General features: G+C 40.8%; 1 protein-coding gene across 1 annotated transcript in view; it reads left to right on the forward strand.

The window, feature by feature from the left end:
- SWIP (strumpellin and WASH-interacting protein) overlaps window positions 1-19,717 on the forward strand; it is a 320,197-nt gene that overhangs the window by 165,924 nt on the left and 134,556 nt on the right. The window lies entirely within an intron of this gene.

A 19,717-nucleotide genomic window follows, 5' to 3' on the forward strand; every position in this document is an offset into this window, starting at 1 on the left:
TCTTGGAACCTGAACATTCAGGAGGGAAAAAAGCATGCATGGGACAGAATTAATTGGAGCGAAGTGGTATTTGGAGGTTTGGATGACATGCTGCTGAATGGCTGAACCAGGGCAAGTAAAGCAGTCAGGAAAGGTTAGTAGGTCTTGACTGTGGATGATGGGCTATGGTCTCAGTGCATTATACACCACAGCTGGAGAGTGGATGTGAGCAATTAGGGTCTTTCTTCATCTGTTCTTGGTGCTGTCTCACTGAAGCTAGAAATGACGAACAAGTATGAAGAAATATTTTTTCAAGCTTTTGATAAAAAGTTGAACTGTAGGTCTACTGAGTGCTAATGACATCTGGTATTTTTTGCTAACACTTTGAGCTAAAAAGAATTACAATAGAGGCCCAAAAGAAACAGAACCTTTTACCCATTCAGTAGCTTTTCAGTTAACAGGTTTCCTTGTGAGACATTTGTTTTATCTGTTGTAAAGAATGACGTTAGGAGACAGTATTTTGCGTCATCATTTAATGCCTTTAAAAGGAATAGAATTCTCCCAGAACATTTAGGGGGTAAAGTATTTAGCAGATTCTAGTAGGAATTGTTGGAGTAGTAAAATTGAGAGAGAGGGGATGAAAACAAAGGCAACAGTGTTTTCTTGGTAACAGAAGGTAATGAGCTACTGGAAGTGAAGGATTATGATGAAGAAGAGGTGAAGTAAAGTAGGGTGAATAGTGCTTGACATACTTGGCAGGGGTTTGTGATGCTGGTGATGGTTGGCATCAGACGAAGTAGGAGCATGCAGAAGTGTGTGGCTACTGAGCTGATGTGGAGCTCCTATAGGAGGTGGATGTGGCATGTATTGACACTCCTGGAGTGCGCAGGGGCTGCCATTTTGTACTTGGGAAGTAGGAAGTTCCTGGAGTGTGCAGCAACTGCTAATAAGTGCTTGGGATGCTTGAGGCTCCTTGTTGTTACCGCTGTTGCTCATGATGGGAGTAGGCGATGTCCCATGAGAGTCCTACCGAAGCTGGACGTCAGAAATCAGGCACCACAATGAAATATGTCAGGAAGATGAAACATCAGGAGTTATGTTGGGACTTATACTCACGGAGGAAATGCTCTAAGGTCAGCTTGAGTCTGAAGTCTGTTGCCAAGATTTCAGGTACTGGAGTGGGATGCTTGTTGTCAAGTGGTGAGTCTACTGCTTGACTGTCTTGCTGCAGTGATACTCAAGTATTTAAGAGGCAGCACGATCAGGTCTAGAAGGGGAAGCTATTCCCAAAGGGAATTAGAGATTTTGAAGCCAGATGTTGCAAATTTCTCACCTCTCTCCAAGCTGTTGGACTTGGGGTTAAGTCTGTCTCTCATTGAAATAGTAATATCAGTGGCAGCTTTTGATCTGCTGTTGTCAAACATCAAGTATCATTGTCAGGATTAATACTGCAGGTGTAGCTGAAGGATTGGCCATTCTTTCGAGAATTATTAGGTCAGATGAGGTCACAGGCTCTCACCTGCTACCCACTCAAGATATCGTCAGTGTGGAGTGATAGAAATTATGGCTTGGATGCTGATGAGGCAGATGGTATAGTCAGGTGATCCTCCAGTGCTGGGAGGGAGTGAAGTGGTGGGAGGTTAGGTAGTGATGATACCCACTATCTCCGGCTTCTCTGTTGAAGTTCATGGTCTGTTTAGCGGACAGGGCAGTGGACACATCTTGTGCATGTGATGTAGCCATATGGGTCGAAATCCACCATGGTGTGGTGGAACCCAGGAATAGACAGGGGGATGTACGTACTTTATGATGCTATCAGGGTAACTCCTGGCAGGCCATGGAATAGGGTAGTCTCCCTGAAGATAGGGAAACCATGTGTTATACTTAGTGAACAGGGCAGGCCATGGAATAGGGTAGTCTCCCTGAAGATAGGGAAACCATGTGTTATACTTAGTGAACAGACTGTTAACAGCAGTTGTATAGGAAATGTTGAAGTGATTATTGAAATTTTAAAAGAAATATGAAAAATCCACAAACAGAATGAAGAAAAGTTTAAAGCTATTGAAGCTCAACACATATCTATTGAAGTGCAATATGAGAAAATGCAAATGCTAAGTGATAAGGTTAATGCACACTAACAAGTAATAGGAACACCTGTGCATGGTGATAAGAAGGCAGGCATGCATGAACCTATCAATGTGTAGTGTGAGAAATTCCAGTTGCAAAGTGAAAAGGTTGATGTACATCAATAGGTAATAGGATCACCAGAAATCACCAGAACATAGTTTCCATAGGAAGGCCAATGTGCATGAGTATATCAGTGCATTTGTGAGAAATTACAGGGGCTAAGTGATGAAGTTACTGAGTAGCAGAAACATATAATGCTCTTAAAAAATGAAATGACATATAATGAATTATCATCAGGAGATGCATTGAATTGTGGTGCTTCACACAGTGATGATGATATGGAGATGAATGAAGCAAAAGCTGAAAATCTCTTTAAAGAAAATAGTTCCCTAAATCCTTAATAGTAAGGGAATTAGAGACCTAATAAGTAATTCTGCAGTTAATGTAATGTAAATGTAAGAAACTGTGCTAAATGCATATCAAGAAATACATGAAAAACTTGACATCATAAGGGAGATCCATGCAGCTTTTAAAGAAAATGCTAACGGGGACATTGTTCAACTGTATAGTGACATCACAATACTCAGTTGGATTATTCCCTCTATTAAAAAAAAATATTCTGACCTCCACCATAAGGATGTTACTGAGGACATTGATGTCATATGTGTACAAGAATGTTGAATGCCTCGTGGCAAACCTCTATGTAAATTACCCGCTTACAAACGCTATATTCCTAGATCTACCAACATTTTTCTAACATATGTAAAACAGTCATTACTTCATGTACCAATATCTCCCCAAAAGCTCAATGGATTCCAGTACCACAGTATTAAGATACATGTCAACAAATCTACACTCATTGTACTAAATGTCTTTACCCCTGTCAACCTTCAATGCCACGCTGATTTATCTGTCTTCACAGTGAACCTTCTGTCCTAACTGGAGACCTTATTGCTCGACACAAGAATTTGGGTGACCTCTTCACTATTGCTAATGGCAGAAGTTTGCCCTCTCCTGAATATGTTCTTATGTGTGACCACCCTCCGCTAATGGTTCCAATACATATAGTGAACATCAACTTATCTAGTGTCAGACTGAATATAAAAAGATAGATAGTGAAACAAGAACATTAGAATAGGTTTATAGATTATGTCTCTGACTGGTACAAAGATTATGAACCCATAGATGTACAAACTTTTAATGTTAACCTTGACTTTTCTGTACGCAACTTCTTTAAGCAAAATGAGCTAACTTCAGAGAGGAGAAAGGAAGCACCTCATAATAGACCACATCAGTACTATAATGAGCCCAACCAGAAACAGCTCAAATTTATAGCTTGGCAAATAGGTAAAGGATATAGACACCTTCAAACACTCAAAATGCTAAAACTAGTTTAAATTTATCATGTAACAGTGAGGGAACGAATGGATGAACATAGAGTGACTAGGAACAGTTTGTTGGTGACTAGATTAGTATACTTCTCTAAGCCAAACCTGGAAGGCTATCAGCAGAATCATCGGAATGAAAAACAGACAAGTATGTCATCCCAACCCACTGGAGAAAAAGGCTAATGAATTAATCATTTATTGGGTTCTTCCTCCTTGCTATAACATGCTGCCACCTAAGACTAGGGATGTTTTGTACAACAAATCCAAAAGAATGAGAAAATCTTACCCATTCTTGCTAACCAAGCAGCACAGTGAATGTGATGTGCCTTACACTGAATTTGAACTTAGTGCATCTCTTACCAGGTGCAAGGGCACTGCCCCTGGTGGAGGATGGTTTCACCTATGGCATTATTAGACCTCTAAAACATGTACCTGGTATCCCATTATTAAAGCTGTATAATATGAGTTATGCCACAGGCCACTTACCCTCCTCATGGACCAACAGCTCATTCATACCAGTACCTGAATGCAGTCAACCTGATAAGATTTGCCCCATCTCTCAGACGAGTTGCCTATGCAAAACTTTGAGAGGATGTTGCTCAACAGAATACTACACAGAAGCAAAGAACATATGTTACCTGATATTAATGGTTTCACACATGGCAGAAGTGTACATGACTGTGTCACTACTTTCCTAACAGTTCATGGAGACAGATGGCTTAAGTACATGACATTTCTTAGCCTAAGAGCTGCATTTGATGTTGCTGATATGCAAGTTATTTTGTGTGTGATAGCAAAAATGGATTTAGGTGGCCAGCTCCTCAATGGGTATTCTGGTATCTCTCATAGAAAGTCTGCTGTGTTGTTTCAAGGCTTCAAAAGTGAAGTTGAAGACATGCTACTCGGCACTCCTCAAGGTGGAGTACTTAGCCTCACTCTGTTCATTGTACTAATCAATGCATTACTGAAATCAATTCCACAGTATCCCAAAAATGTCACTATTAGTTATGCTAATGATATTCTTGTGTACACTAAAACATGTTAAATGCAAACCGTTCTTAACTGCGTACACACAACCTGTGAAAGCCATGGCTTTATCATTTCTGCAGATAAAGCCAAGGTCTTCAATGAACAAATGGGAACATCAGTGAAAAGGGCCAGTAAGGGAAGTGAAAGGTAGTGATTAGGTGAAGAGGATATGGAGTGAGTGCTTTAGAGGATTGTTGAATGTGTTTGATGATATGATGGTACATGTAGGGTGTTTGAGTTTGGGAAGCATGCAGAGTGAAAGAGTCATGACAGGACCCCATGACTTCTGTGGTGTAGCTGTATACATTCAGTTAGTGATCAGTGTACCCAATAACCATGCAAATGTTATGAGTTTTGAACCCATGCTGCTGGAAGGCATTATATCTTCTCTGGAAGTGCACGCTCATATGCATTATATTTATGTGTGCATAGATGGACTGAACCAGGGCATGTGAAGCATCTGGGGTAAACCATGGAAAGGTCTGTGAGGCCTGGATGTGGATAGGGAGCTGTGGTTTTGGTGCATTACACATGACAGCTAGAGACTAAGTGTGAACGAATGTGGCCTTTTTTTGGTTGTTTTTCTGGCATTACCTTCCTGAACCGGGGGTAACGATGCTATTTCCCATGTGGTGAGGTTGTGACAGGAATGGAAGAAGGCAAGCAAGTATGAATATGCACATGTGTATATATGTATATGTCTGTGTATGTGTATGTATATGTATATATATGTTCACACATGGCAGAAGTGGTGTGAGGTGGTTTGATCGAGTAAGTAACGTAAGGGTAAGAGAGATGTGTGGAAATAAAAAGAGCGTGGTTGAGAGAGCAGAAGAGGGTGTTTTGAAATGGTTTGGTCACATGGAGAGAATGAGTGAGGAAAGATTGACCAAGAGGATATACGTGTCGGAGGTGGAGGGAACGAGGAGAAGAGGGAGACCAAATTGGAGGTGGAAAGATGGAGTGAAAAAGATTTTGTGTGATCGGGGCCTGAACATGCAGGAGGGTGAAAGGAGGGCAAGGAATAGAGTGAATTGGAGCGATGTGGTATACTGGGGTTGACGTGCTGTCAGTGGATTGAATCAAGGCATGTGAAGCGTCTGGGGTAAACCATGGAAAGCTGTGTAGGTATGTATATTTGCGTGTGTGGACATATGTATATACATGTGTATGGGGGTGGGTTGGGCCATTTCTTTCGTCTGTTTCCTTGCGCTACCTCGCAAACACGGGAGACAGCGACAAAGCAAAAAAAAAAAAAAAAAGAATATGTTCATATGTATATGTCTGTGTATGGGCATATATTTGTATATGAATGGATGGGCTATTCTTCATCTGTTTCCTGGCACTAGCTTGCTGACACAGGAAACATCAATTGAGTATAATGAATAAGTATATATTATTTTTTATTATACTTAATCGCCATCTCCCGTGTCAACAAGGTAGTGCAAGGAAACAGACGAGGAATGGCCCAATCCACTCATGTAGACATATATATACATAAACGCCCATGCCCACAGATATTTATTTTTTTTATTATACTTTGTCGTTGTCTCCTGTGTTAGTGAAGTAGCGCAAGGAAACAGATGAAAGAATTGCCCAACCCACCCACATACAAATGTATATACATAGACGCCCACATATGCACATACACGTACATACACATTTAAATGTATACATACATATACATACTCAGACATATACATATATACACATGTATATATTCATACATGATGACTTCATCCATTCTCGTTGCCACCCCACCACACAGGAAATGGCACCCTCCCTTCCCCCCGTGCCACATTTATTCACACTCAGTCTCTAGCTGTCATGTGTAATGCACACAAACCACAGCTCCCTTTCCACATCCAGGCTCTACTAAACTTTCCATGGTTCACCCCAGACACTTCACATACCCTGGTTCAATCCACTGATAGCACATCGACCCCAGCATACCACATCGTTCCAATTCATTCTGTTCCTTGCACGTCTTTCACCCTCCTGTATGTTCAAGCCCCAATCACTCAAAATCTTTTTCACTCCATCCTTCCACCTCCAATTTGGTCTACCATTTCTCCTCACTCCCTCCACCTCTGACACATATATCCTCTTTGTCAATCTTTCCTCACTCATTCTCTTCATGTGACCAAACCATTTCAATACATCCTCTTCTGTTCTCTCAACCACACTTTATTACCACACATCTCTCTTACCCTTTCATTATTTACTCGATCAAAATTGTCCTCAAACATTTCATTTCCAAAATTGCCTTGCACACATATAACATTGTTGGAGCTGCTATTCCTTCAAACATACCCATTTTTGCTCTCCAAGATAACATTCTCACCTTTCACACATTCTTCAATGCTCCCAGAACCTTCGCCCCCTTCCCCACCCTGTGACTCACTTACGCTTCCATGGTTCCATCTGCTGCTCAATCCACTCCCAGATATCTAAAACACTTCACTTCCTCCAGTTTTTCTCCATTCAAACTTACCTCCCACTTGTCTCTCAACCCTACTGAACCTAATAACCTTGCTCTTATTCACATTTACTCTCAGCTTTCTTCTTTCATACACTTTACCAAACTCAGTCACCAACTTTTGCAGTGTCTCACCTGAATCAGCCACCAGCACTATGCATTCACCTCCCTAACAATCCCATCCATAAACAAATTTAGCAATCATAGAGACATCACGCACCCCTGCCGCAAACTGTTCCACTGGGAACCAATCACTTTCTTCTCACATCATATACTCATAATACCTTCCACAAAGCATCACTGTCAACTCTATCATATGCCTTCTCCAGATCCATGAATGCTACATACAAATCCATCTGTTTTTCTAAGTATTTTTTGAATATATTCTTCGAAGCAAACACCTGATCCACACATCCTCTACCACCTCTGAAACCACACTGCTCTTCCTCAGTCTGGTGCTCTCTACATGCCTTTACCGTCTCAATCAATACCCTCCCATTTCATTTCCCAGGAATACTCAACAAACTTATGCTTCTGTAATTTTTTATTTATATTATTATTATTTTTGATTGCCATTTCCCAAGTCAGTAGTACCTGGAAACAGATAAAGAAAGACCCATCCACCCATATATACATACATATACATATATACACTTGTACATATTCATACTTGCTCGCCTTCATCCATTCCCTGTGCCACCCTGCCCCACAGGAAACAGCATCGCCACCTCCTGTGTTAGCAAGGTAGTGCCTGGAAACAGACAAAAAAAGACGTCTGTTCTCACTCAATCTCTAGCTGTTATGTGTAATGCACCTAAACCACAGCTGGCTATCCACATCCAGGCTCCACAGACCTTTCCATAATTTACCCCAGACATTTCGCATGCCATGGATCAGTCCATCAACAGCATGTCGACCCCATTATACCATATTGTTTTAATTCACTCAATTCTGTGCATTACTTTCACCCTCCTGCATGTTCAGGCCCCAATTGCTCAAAATCTTTTTCACTCCGTCCTTCCACCTTCAATTTGGTCTCCTGCTTTTCCTTGTCCCCTCCACCTCTGATGCACATATCCTCTTTGTCAACCTTTCCTCACTCATTCTCTCCATATGTCCAATCCATTTCTGCCTGGATGTGGAAAGGGAGCTGTGTTTTCGGGTCATTATGCTTGATAGCTAGAGACAGAGTGTGAAAGAATGTGGCCTTTCTGTCTTTTCCTGGTGCTACCCTGCTATTTCGTGTGTGGCGGGGTGGTGATGGGAATGGATGAAGGCGGCAAGTGTGGGTGTGTACATATGTATATATGTTCCTATGAGTCCATGGGGAAAATGAAACACGATAAGTTCCCAAGTGCACTTTCGTGTAATAATCACATCATCAAGGGAGACACAAGAGAGAAATATAACAGTCAGTTGATATACATCGAAGAGACGAAGCTAGGACTCCATTTGGTAAACATGTGATTGTCCAAAACATACAACGAGCATTCATAAACTTATATTTTTTTCTACAAATTTTATCAACAATAAAATTATCTGATTTGTATAGGCCATCACTGATATTAAGATTATAATTCTTTGTGTATTTGATAATAGAAGATTCAATGATATTTCTCTTGGTAAGAGAGTAAGAGTTAATAACCGAGATGGCGTTACTCCAGTCAATACAATGATCATAGTTTTTAATGTGATTAAACAAGGCATTTGATTCTTGTCCCGTTCTTATACTATATTTATGTTGCTTAAGTCTAACAGAAAGATCCTTACCAGTCTGACCAACATAAAATTTATCACAGTTTCCACAAGGCACTTTATAGCTGCATCCAAGAGAATTTTCTGGTGAATTCCTGATTAAGATATTCTTTATAGTATTATTGGTGCTAAAGGCAACATTTACATTAAAGGATTTAAGCAACATGAGAAGCAAAGTGAATTTATTATTAAAAGGGAGAACTAAAAGATTCTTGGTGTCAGTGGGAGGTTTGGGCTCAACTCTATAAAATGATTTCTTTGCTAACTTAAGGGATTTATCAATGAAAGATCTAGGGTACTTTAACTTAGATCCAATAGAATATATCTTCTCAGACTCATCATCAATAAACTCTGGACTGCAAATACGTAATGCCCTAAGGAACATAGATTGAAATGATGATAATTTAACTCTGTCATGTTGAGATGAGTAATAATGGATATATGAGCATACATTGGTGGGTTTTCTGTATATGCTAAACTTAAACTTGTTTCCTTGTCTATGGATCATGCAATCTAAAAATGGTAACATACCATTATATTATTTTCTACAGTAAATTTGATGGAAGGTACTAAATTGTTAAGTAAGGGGAGAAATATTTGTAAATTTTCAATTGTTGGCCAAACACAAAGAACATCATCAACATACCTAAACCCAATTGCATTAGAAGGTAAGATATCCTTTAGTAATATTGTTTAAAAAAATTCCATATAAAGATTACTTAGTACAGGTGAAAGAGGGTTACCCATTGCCATACCAAATTTTTTTGGCATAATAATCTCCATTAAATTGAAATACACAGTCTTTTATACACAATTTTATCAGTTCATTGAAATTAGACTTTGAAACAGGTAAAAGAATATCATCCAAGACATCAAATGAATATTCTAAAAGGTCATCAACTGGAACTTTAGTGAAAAGTGAGGAAACATCAAAGCTAACTAGTTTGAAATCATGATTAACATTGATATTGTTTAGCTTGTTGACTAAAACTACATTGTTCATGATATTAGAATTTGATACCTTACCCACTAAAGGGCGTAATAAAGAAACTAACCATTTTTGATAATTTATATGTGATGGAGCCTACTGAACTCACTATAGGTCTTGCTAGAAAATTCTGTTTATGTGTTTTGATAAGTCCATACATATATGGCAATGAAGGAGACAAAGATGACAAACTTTTGATAAGAGAAATGTTACCTTTCAACAACAACTTCATTTCTTTATTCAAATGAGAATTAACTGCTTCTAAGGGATTTTTACTAAGTTTAGAATATGTTGTGTCATCATGTAGAAGGTCATTCATTTTAGATAAATAGTTACTTTTGTCTAAAATCACAACAGTGTTAGCCTTATCTGCTTTAGCAATATGTATATCCTTGTCTTTTTTTAAGGTGTTAATAGCTCTTTTGAATCCTTATATGGAATTTTTTGAAACAAAATTACTAAAGGATTTCTTACCTTCTGATGCAATTTGGTTTAGGTATGTAGATGATGTTCTTTGTGTTTGGTCAACAAATGAAAATTTACAAATATTTCTCCTCTTACTTAACAATTTAGTACCTTCCATCAAATTTACTGTAGAAAAGGAAAATAATGGTATGTTACCATTTTAAGATTGCATGAGCCATAGGCAAGGAAACAAGTTTAAGTTTAGCATGTACAGAAAACCTACCAATGTATGCTCATATATCCATTATTACTCATCTCAACATGACAGAGTTAGATTATCATCATTTCAATCTATGTTCCTTAGGGCATTACGTATTTGCAGTCCAGAGTTTATTGATGATGAGTTTGAGAAGATATATTCTATTGGATCTAAGTCAAAGTACCCTAGATCTTTCATTGATAAATCCCTTAAGTTAGCAAAGAAATCATTTTATAGAGTTGAGCCCAAACCTCCCATTGACACCAAGAATCTTTTAGTTCTCCCTTTTGATAATAAATTCACTTTGCTTCCCATGTTGCTTAAATCCTTTAATGTAAATGTTGCCTTTAGCAACAATAATACTATAAAGAATATCTTAATCAGGAATTCACCACACTCTTTTTATTTCCACACATCTCTCTTACCCTTACATTACTTACTCGATCAAACCACCTCACACCACATATTGTCCTCAAACATCTCATTTCCAGCACATCCACCCTCCCGCGCACAACTCTATCCATAGCCCACACCTCGCAACCATACAACATTGTTGGAACCACTATTCCTTGAAACATACCCATTTTTGCTTTACGAGATGATGTTCTCGACTTCCAAACGTTCTTCAAGGCTCCCAGAATTTTCGCCCCCTTCCCCACCCTATGATTCACTTCCGCTTCCGTGGTTCCATCCGCTGCCAGATCCACTCCCAGATATCTAAAACACTTTACTTCCTTCAGTTTTTCTCCATTCAAACTTACCTCCCAGTTGACTTGACCCTCAACCCTACTGTACCTAATTACCTTGCTCTTATTCACATTTACTCTTAACTTTCTTCTTTCACACACTTTACCAAACTCAGTCACCAGCTTCTGCAGTTTCTCATATGAATCAACCACCAGCGCTGTATCATCAGCGAACAACAACTGACTCACTTCCCAAGCTCTCTCATCCACAACAGACTTCATACTTGCCCCTCCTTCCAAAACTCTTGCATTCACCTCCCTAACAACCCCATCCATAAACAAATTAAACAACCATGGAGACATCACACACCCCTGCCGCAAACCTACATTCACTGAGAACCAATCACTTTCCTCTCTTCCTATACGTACACATACCTTACATCCTCAATAAAAACTTTTCACTGCTTTTAACAACTTGCCTCCCACACCATATATCCTTAATACCTTCCACAGAGCATCTCTATCAACTCTATCATATGCCTTCTCCAGATCCATAAATGCTACATACAAATCCATTTGCTTTTCTAAGTATGTCTCATATACATTCTTCAAAGCAAACACCTGATCCACACATCCTCTACCACTTCTGAAACCACACTGCTCTTCCCCAATCTGATGCTCTGTACATGCCTTCACCCTCTCAATCAATACCCTCCCATATGATTTACCAGGAATACTCAACAAACTTATACCTCTGTAATTTGAGCACTCACTCTTATCCCCTTTGCCTTTGTACAATGGCACTATGCACGCATTCCGCCAATCCTCAGGCACCTCACCATGAGTCATACATACATTAAATAACCTTACCAACCAGTCAACATTACAGTCACCCCCTTTTTTAATAGATTCCACTGCAATACCATCCAAACCTGCTGCCTTGCCGGCTTTCATCCTCTGCAAAGCTTTTACTACCTCTTCTCTGTTTACGAAATCATTTTCCCTAACCCTCTCACTTTGCACACCACCTCGACCAAAACACCCTATAACTGCCACTCTATCATCAAACACATTCAACAAACCTTCAAAATATTCACTCCATCTCCTTCTCACATCACCACTACTTGTTATCACCTCCCCATTAGCGCCCTTCACTGAAGTTCCCATTTGCTCCCTTGTCTTACGCACTTTATTTACCTCCTTCCAGAACATCTTTTTATTCTCCCTAAAATTTAATTATACTCTCTCACCCCAACTCTCATTTGCCCTCTTTTTCACCTCTTGCACCTTTCTCTTGACCTCCTGTCTCTTTCTTTTATACATCTCCCACTCAATTGCATTTTTTCCCTGCAAAAATTGTCCAAATGCCTCTCTCTTCTCTTTCACTAATAATCTTACTTCTTCATCCCACCACTCACTACCCTTTCTAATCAACCCACCTCCCACTCTTCTCATGCCACAAGCATCTTTTGCGCAATCCATCACTGATTCCCTAAATACATCCCATTCCTCCCCCACTCCCCTTACTTCCATTGTTCTCACCTTTTTCCATTCTGTACTCAGTCTCTTTTGGTACTTCCTCACACAAGTCTCCTTCCCAAGCTCACTTACTCTCACCACCCTCTTCACCCCAACATTCACTCTTCTTTTCTGAAAACCCATACAAATCTTCACCGTAGCCTGCACAAGATAATGATCAGACATCCCTCCAGTTGCACCTCTCAGCACATTAACATCCAAAAGTTTCTCTTTCGCGCACCTGTCAATTAACACGTAATCCAATAACGCTCTCTGGCCATCTCTCCTACTTACATACGTATACTTATGTATATCTCGCTTTTTAAACCAGGTATTCCCAATCACCAGTCCTTTTTCAGCACATAAATCTACAGGCTCTTCATTTCCATTTACAACACTGAACACCCCATGTATACCAGTCATTCCCTCAACTGCCACATTACTCACCTTTGCATTCAAATCACCCATCACTATAACCCGGTCTCGTACATCAAAACCACTAACACACTCATTCAGCTGCTCCCAAAACACTTGCCTCTCATGATCTTTCTTCTCATGCCCAGGTGCATATGCACCAAATAATCATCCACCTCTCACCATCAACTTTCAGTTTTACCCATATTAATCGAGAATTTACTCTCTTACATTCTATCACATACTCCCACAACTCCTGTTTCAGGAGTGCTGCTACTCCTTCCCTTTCTCTTGTCCTCTCACTAACCCCTGACTTTACTCCCAAGACATACCCAAACCACTCTTCCCCTTTACCCTTGAGCTTCGTTTCACTCAGAGCCAAAACATCCAGGTTCCTTTCTTCAAACATACTACCTATCTCTCCTTTTTTCACATCTTGGTTACATCCACACACATTTAGACACCCCAATCTGAGTCTACGAGGAGGATGAGCACTCCCCGCTTGACTCCTTCTGTTTCCCATTTTTAGAAAGTTAAAATACAAGGAAGGGAGGATTTCTGGTCCCCCGCTCCCGTCCCCTCTAGTCGCCTTCTACGACACTTCTACGATATATATATTTATTATTTTTATTTATTATACTTTGTCGCTGTCTCCCGCGTTTGCGAGGTAGCGCAAGGAAACAGACGAAAGAAATGGCCCAACCCCCCCCCATACACATGTATATACATACGTCCACACACGCAAATATACATACCTACACAGCTTTCCATGGTTTACCCCAGACGCTTCATATGCCTTGATTCAATCCACTGACAGCACGTCAACCCCGGTATACCACATCGCTCCAATTCACTCTATTCCTTGCCCTCCTTTCACCCTCCTGCATGTTCAGGCCCCGATCACACAAAATCTTTTTCACTCCATCTTTCCACCTCCAATTTCGTCTCCCTCTTCTCCTCGTTCCCTCCACCTCCGACACATATATCCTCTTGGTCAATCTTTCCTCACTCATTCTCTCCATGTGCCCAAACCACTTCAAAACACCCTCTCCTGATCTCTCAACCACGCTCTTTTTATTTCCACACATCTCTCTTACCCTTACGTTACTCACTCGATCAAACCACCTCACACCACACATTGTCATCAAACATCTCATTTCCAGCACATCCATCCTCCTGCGCACAACTCTATCCATAGCCCATGCCTCGCAACTATACAACATTGTTGGAACCACTATTCCTTCAAACATACCCATTTTTGCTTTCCGAGATAATGTTCTCGACTTCCACACATTCTTCAAGGCTCCCAGAATTTTCGCCCCCTCCCCCACCCTATGATCCACTTCCGCTTCCATGGTTCCATCCGCTGCCAGATCCACTCCCAGATATCTAAAACACTTCACTTCCTCCAGTTTTTCTCCATTCAAACTCACCTCCCAATTGACTTGACCCTCAACCCTACTGTACCTAATAACCTTGCTCTTATTCACATTTACTCTTAACTTTCTTCTTCCACCCACTTTACCAAACTCAGTCACCAGCTTCTGCAGTTTCTCACATGAATCAGCCACCAGCGCTGTATCATCAGCGAACAGCAACTGACTCACTTCCCAAGCTCTCTCATCCCCAACAGACTTCATACTTGCCCCTCTTTCCAAAACTCTTGCATTTACCTCCCTAACAACCCCATCCATAAACAAATTAAACAACCATGGAGACATCACACACCCCTGCCGCAAACCTACATTCACTGAGAACCAATCACTTTCCTCTCTTCCTACACGTACACATGCCTTACATCCTCGATAAAAACTTTTCACTGCTTCTAAAAACTTTCCTCCCACACCATATATTCTTAATACCTTCCACAGAGCATCTCTATCAACTCTATCATATGCCTTCTTCAGATCCATAAAAGCTACATACAAATCCATTTGCTTTTCTAAGTATTTCTCACATACATTCTTCAAAGCAAACACCTGATCCACACATCCTCTACCACTTCTGAAACCACACTGCTCTTCCCCAATCTGATGCTCTGTACATGCCTTCACCCTCTCAATCAATACCCTCCCATATAATTTACCAGGAATACTCAACAAACTTATACCTCTGTAATTTGAGCACTCACTCTTATCCCCTTTGCCTTTGTACAATGGCACTATGCACGCATTCCGCCAATCCTCAGGCACCTCACCATGAATCATACATACATTAAATAACCTTACCAACCAGTCAACAGCACAGTCACCCCCTTTTTTAATAAATTCCACTGCAATACCATCCAAACCTGCTGCCTTGCCGGCTTTCATCTTCCGCAAAGCTTTCACTACCTCTTCTCTGTTTACCAAATCATTTTCCCTAACCCTCTCACTTTGCACACCACCTCGACCAAAACACCCAATATCTGCCACTCTATCATCAAACACATTCAACAAACCTTCAAAATACTCACTCCATCTCCTTCTCACATCACCACTACTTGTTATCACCTCCCCATTTGCGCCCTTCACTGAAGTTCCCATTTGCTCCCTTGTCTTACGCACTTTATTTACCTCCTTCCAGAACATCTTTTTATTCTCCCTAAAATTTAATGATACTCTCTCACCTCAACTCTCATTTGCCCTTTTTTTCACCTCTTGCACCTTTCTCTTGACCTCCTGTCTCTTTCTTTTATACATCTCCCACTCAATTGCATTTTTTCCCTGTAAAAATCGTCCAAATGCCTCTCTCTTGTCTTTCACTAATACTCTTACTTCTTCATCCCACCACTCACTACCCTTTCTAATCAACCCACCTCCCACTCTTCTCATGCCACAAGCATCTTTTGTGCAATCCATCACTGATTCCCTAAATACATCCCATTCCTCCCCCACTCCCCTTACTTCCATTGTTCTCACCTTTTTCCATTCTGTACTCAGTCTCTCCTGGTACTTCCTCACACAGGTCTCCTTCCCAAGCTCACTTACTCTCACCACCCTCTTCACCCCAACATTCACTCTTCTTTTCTGAAAACCCATACAAATCTTCACCTTAGCCTCCACAAGATAATGATCAGACATCCCTCCAGTTGCACCTCTCAGCACATTAACATCCAAAAGTCTCTCTTTCACACGCCTGTCAATTAACACGTAATCCAATAACGCTCTCTGGCCATCTCTCCTACTTACTTAAGTATACTTATGTATATCTCGCTTTTTAAACCAGGTATTCCCAATCATCAGTCCTTTTTCAGCACATAAATCTACAAGCTCTTCACCATTTCCATTTACAACACTGAACACCCCATGTATACCAATTATTCCCTCAACTGCCACATTACTCACCTTTGCATTCAAATCACCCATCACTATAACCCGGTCTCGTGCATGAAAACCACTAACACACTCATTCAGCTGCTCCCAAAACACTTGCCTCTCATGATCTTTCTTCTCATGCCCAGGTGCATATGCACCAATAATCACCCACCTCTCTCCATCAACTTTCAGTTTTACCCATATTAATTGAGAATTTACTTTCTTACATTCTATCACATACTCCCACAACTCCTGTTTCAGGAGTATTGCTACTCCTTCCCTTGCTCTTGTCCTCTCACTAACCCCTGACTTTACTCCCCAGACATTCCCAAACCACTCTTCCCCTTTACCCTTGAGCTTTGTTTCACTCAGAGCCAAAACATCCAGGTTCCTCTCCTCAAACATACTACCTATCCCTCCTTTTTTCACATCTTGGTTACATCCACACACATTTAGGCACCCCACTCTGAGCCTTCGAGGAGGATGAGCACTCCCCGCATGACTCCTTCTTCTGTTTCCCATTTTAGAAAGTTAATACAAGGAGGGGAGGATTTCTGGCCCCCCGCTCCCGTCCCCTCTAGTCGCTTTCTACGACACGCGAGGAATACTTGGGAAGTATTCTTTCACCCCTATCCCCAGGGATAATATACATATATATATACATACACACATACACACACATACACATACATACGCACATATACACACACACACACATACATATATATACATATGAAAAATGTAAGAAACAATTTAGAAAACTGAAACTTCTAGCTTGAAATGAATGAAAAAATGAATGTCACATAATGGTTCAACCTCTGGCTATGGAAAAGGAAATGTATGATTTATTTACACAAACGTCAATAGCAGTTCTCATCAAAACGATATATATATATATATATATATATATATATATATATATATATATATATATATATATATATATATATATATATATTTTTTTTTTTTTGCTTTGTCGCTGTCTCCCGCGTTTGCGAGGTAGCGCAAGGAAACAGACGAAAGAAATGGCCCAACCCACCCCCATACATATGTATATACATACGTCCACACACGCAAATATACATACCTACACAGCTTTCCATGGTTTACCCCAGACGCTTCACATGCCCTGATTCAATCCACTGACAGCACATCAACCCCGGTATACCACATCGATCCAATTCACTCTATTCCTTGCCCTCCTTTCACCCTCCTGCATGTTCAGGCCCCGATCACACAAAATCTTTTTCACTCCATCCTTCCACCTCCAATTTGGTCTCCCACTTCTCCTCGTTCCCTCCACCTCCGACACATATATCCTCTTGGTCAATCTTTCCTCACTCATTCTCTCCATGTGCCCAAACCATTTCAAAACACCCTCTTCTGCTCTCTCAACCACACTCTTTTTATTTCCACACATCTCTCTTACCCTTATGTTACTTACTCGATCAAACCACCTCACACCACACATTGTCCTCAACCATCTCATTTCCAGCACATCCATCCTCATGCGCACAACTCTATCCATAGCCGATGCCTCGCAACCATGCAACATTGTTGGAACCACTATTCCTTCAAACATACCCATTTTTGCTTTCCGAGATAATGTTCTCGAGTTCCACACATTCTTCAAGGCTCCCAGAATTTTCGCCACCTCCCCCACCCTATGATCCACTTCCGCTTCCATGGTTCCATCCGCTGCCAGATCCACTCCCAGATATCTAAAACGCTTTACTTCCTCCAGTTTTTCTCCGTTCAAACTTACCTTCCAATTGACTTGACCCTCAACCCTACTGTACCTAATTACCTTGCTCTTATTCACATTTACTCTTAACTTTCTTCTTTCACACACTTTACCAAACTCAGTCACCAGCTTCTGCAGTTTCTCACATGAATCAGCCACCAGCGCTGTATCATCAGCGAACAACAACTGACTCACTTCCCAAGCTCTCTCATCCCCAACAGACTTCATACTTGCCCCTCTTTCCAAAACTCTTGCATTCACCTCCCTAACAACCCCATCCATAAACAAATTAAACAACCATGGAGACATCACACACCCCTGCTGCAAACCTACATTCACTGAGAACCAATCACTTTCCTCTCTTCCTACACGTATATATATATATGGTTTCAGAAGTGGTAGAGGATGTGTGGATCAGGTGTTTGCTTTGAAGAATGTATGTGAGAAATACTTAGAAAAGCAAATGGATTTGTATGTAGCATTTATGGATCTGGAGAAGGCATATGATAGAGTTGATAGAGATGCTCTGTGGAAGGTATTAAGAATATATGGTGTGGGAGGCAAGTTGTTAGAAGCAGTGAAAAGTTTTTATCGAGGATGTAAGGCATGTGTACGTGTAGGAAGAGAGGAAAGTGATTGGTTCTCAGTGAATGTAGGTTTGCGGCAGGGGTGTGTGATGTCTCCATGGTTGTTTAATTTGTTTATGGATGGGGTTGTTAGGGAGGTAAATGCAAGAGTTTTGGAAAGTATGAAGTCTGTTGGGGATGAGAGAGCTTGGGAAGTGAGTCAGTTATTGTTTGCTGATGATACAGCGCTGGTGGCTGATTCATGTGAGAAACTGCAGAAGCTGGTGACTGAGTTTGGTAAAGTGGTTGAAAGAAGAAAGTTAAGAGTAAATGTGAATAAGAGCAAGGTTATTAGGTACAGTAGGGTTGAGGGTCAAGTCAATTGGGAGGTAAGTTTGAATGGAGAAAAACTGGAGGAAGTAAAGTGTTTTAGATATCTGGGAGTGGATCTGGCAGCGGATGGAACCATGGAAGCGGAAGTGGATCATAGGGTGGGGGAGGGGGCGAAAATTCTGGGAGCCTTGAAGAATATGTGGAAGTCGAGAACATTATCTCGGAAAGCAAAAATGGGTATGTTTGAAGGAATAGTGGTTCCAACAATGTTGTATGGTTGCGAGGCGTGGGCTATGGATAGAGTTGTGCGCAAGAGGATGGATGTGTTGGAAATGAGATGTTTGAGGACAATGTGTGGTGTGAGGTGGTTTGATCGAGTAAGTAACGTAAGGGTAAGAGAGATGTGTGGAAATAAAAAGAGCGTGGTTGAGAGAGCAGAAGAGGGTGTTTTGAAATGGTTTGGGCACATGGAGAGAATGAGTGAGGAAAGATTGACCAAGAGGATATATGTGTCGGAGGTGGAGGGAACGAGGAGAAGTGGGAGACCAAATTGGAGGTGGAAAGATGGAGTGAAAAAGATTTTGAGTGATTGGGGCCTGAACATATATATATGTAGAGGAGAGAGAGAGAGAGAGAGAGAGAGAGAGAGAGAGAGAGAGAGTTGAAAATTAACGATGATAGAAGAAAAATTTTACAAGTTGCATCAAGTGGTAGAAAAAGTGGAATGATAGATGTGAGAAGGTAGGAGGTT

The sequence above is a fragment of the Panulirus ornatus genome, chromosome 28, assembly GCF_036320965.1.
Source record: "Panulirus ornatus isolate Po-2019 chromosome 28, ASM3632096v1, whole genome shotgun sequence".
In the NCBI taxonomy this organism is placed as follows: Eukaryota; Metazoa; Arthropoda; class Malacostraca; order Decapoda; family Palinuridae; genus Panulirus; species Panulirus ornatus.